The sequence below is a fragment of the Gekko japonicus genome, unplaced genomic scaffold (genome assembly GCF_001447785.1).
Source record: "Gekko japonicus isolate JY-2015 unplaced genomic scaffold, Gekko_japonicus_V1.1 scaffold170, whole genome shotgun sequence".
NCBI classification, from domain to species: Eukaryota; Metazoa; Chordata; class Lepidosauria; order Squamata; family Gekkonidae; genus Gekko; species Gekko japonicus.
This window is the reverse complement of record NW_015160212.1, coordinates 405,354-408,031: the sequence shown is the minus strand read 5'-3', so window position 1 is coordinate 408,031 and position 2,678 is coordinate 405,354.

Below are 2,678 nucleotides of genomic sequence, written 5' to 3'. Positions count from 1 at the left end.
TCATTCATCTTTTATTTTTTCTTTACAGGTTGGGATTATTAATTTTCTGTCAAATTTTCTATCCACATATATACTTTTTCCCATCTCTTTTCGTGTACCTTTTCATTTTTATTTTGTATCATTAGACTTAAGTTATTTGCATTCTTGTTTTTTATATTCATTCGGTATCATATTTAGCAGATAAATTTCGGGTTTTAAGGCTAGATTTTTCCCCAGGCTTTCTTGAATAACCTTTCTAACTATCCTCCAGAAGCTTTGAATTTTATCACATTCCCACCACATATGATAGAAAGTCCCCTTACACTCTTTACATTTCCAGCACCCATTTGGGTATCCCTCATAGCATTTAGCTAACTTATCTGGAGCCCAGTGCCATCTATGGTCCCCAGGCTTTCTTGAATAACCTTTCTAACTATCCTCCAGAAGCTTTGAATTTTATCACATTCCCACCACATATGATAGAAAGTCCCCTTACACTCTTTACATTTCCAGCACCCATTTGGGTATCCCTCATAGCATTTAGCTAACTTATCTGGAGCCCAGTGCCATCTATGGAACATTTTATAAACATTTTCTTTGTATGCTACCGCTCTCATATATTTAACTGACTTCCATATACCAGCCCATTTATCTTCCTCTAATTCTTTTCCTATGTCTTTCATCCAGGTGATCATTACAGATTTAATTTCTTCATCTTGTTCATAATCCCTTAACAGAAATCTATATAGTTTCTGTACTAATTTATCATTCGAAGATAGCCAGATCTTGTCAAGTTCATTGTTTTGGTCTTCAAAACCTCTTGTCATATCTTTCTTGTATCTATCCCGTAGTGTTATCTGCTCCCACCATGATAGATTGTTTTCTTGTCTAAGTTTTTCTTCTGTTTTAAGTTCATTGTGTTTATTTAATAAAGTTTGGTAGCTTTCTTTCATAGTCATTGTTATAACTGCTGGTTGGATAAAGGCTTCTAACGGGGCCACCCCTCTTTGTGTTTTTCTATAACAAAGTCTTTTTATCTTGTTCCAAATCTTATTTAGGGGGCCTCTCAGTGCGTGTCTTCCAAAATTTGAGTGTATTTTATCTTTCCCATACCATGTATACGCGTGCCACCCCATATAAAGATCATGTCCTTCTAGAGCTAATAATCTTACATTTTCTAATGTTACCCATTCTTTTATCCATACTAGGGCGGCCGCTTGATAGTATATATACCAGTTGGGTACACTCATTCCTCCTCTATCCTTGCTATCCTGGAGTACTTTCCATTTTATTCTGGGTTTCTTGTATTGCCAGATGAATTCTCTAGTGGATTTATTCAATTCTTCAAAGAAGGCCTGTTTCTTTAACACTGGTATGTTTTGTGCCAGAAACAAAAACCTTGGTAACACGTGCATCTTTATCAGAGCTATTCTACCCATAAAAGATAGTGGAATGTTATTCCATTTCTGTAAGTCCATCTTGATCTCTTTCAATAGCTTATAGTAGTTTTCCTCCACTAATGAATTACACTTGTTAGATATATTAATTCCCAAATACTTTACTTTTTTAACAACTTCCATTTTAGAGACTTCTTGGATTTTTTCTATTGTGTTTGGGCGGCAGTTTTTTACGATAATTTTGGATTTTTTATAATTGATTTTTAGCCCTGCTGTCTGGCCGTAGTTTTTAATTGTCTCCAATAATTCGCCTAGTGATGTTTTCGGATTTTCTATTATGAATACCAAATCATCAGCGAAGGCCTGCAGTTTAAACTCTTCATTTTTCACTTTTAGGCCCTCTATCTGCTTATTTTGTCTTATCTCCTCATTGAGTGTTTCTATTGCGTAAACAAAAAGAGAATGTTTATAAAATGTTCCATAGATGGCATTGGGCTCCAGATAAGTTAGCTAAATGCTATGAGGGATACCCAAATGGGTGCTGGAAATGTAAAGAGTGTAAGGGGACTTTCTATCATATGTGGTGGGAATGTGATAAAATTCAAAGCTTCTGGAGGATAGTTAGAAAGGTTATTCAAGAAAGCCTGGGGAAAAATCTAGCATTAAAACCCGAAATTTATCTGCTAAATATGATACCGACTGAATATAACAAACAAGATGCATATGTATTAAGCTACATTATAACAGCAGCTAGACTGCTAATAGCTCAAAAATGGAAAGCTGAAGTTATACCTACAAGGGATGAATTAATACATAAATTATTGGAACTAGCTAGAATGGATAACTTAAGTCTAATGATACAAAATAAAAATGAAAAGGTACACGAAAAGAGATGGGAAAAAGTATATATGTGGATAGAAAATTTGACAGAAAATTAATAATCCCAACCTGTAAAGAAAAAATAAAAGATGAATGACTCTGAACTATATGTAACTGGAACAGATGAAATGTTTGTGTATATAAATGTTAAAAATAAAAAAACTTTGCAAAAAAGTTCCTTTATTATGTAGTCCCAGTACGATTGCAGTTATTCCTAACAATGTCCTTGTTCCTGATCAAACCATCGCTTTGAAATAAATTTTGCTTTACTTTAAACGTGGATTTATTTTGAATGCTTGGGATCTAACAAGGCCACCATCCGCCTAGAATCCCGCTTGAGTCTCCACTTATCTCTTGGGATCCTCCTCCTGAGCTCTGCTCCCTGTGCCCCCCACCTGCTGAGGGGAGGACCAGGGACAGGGC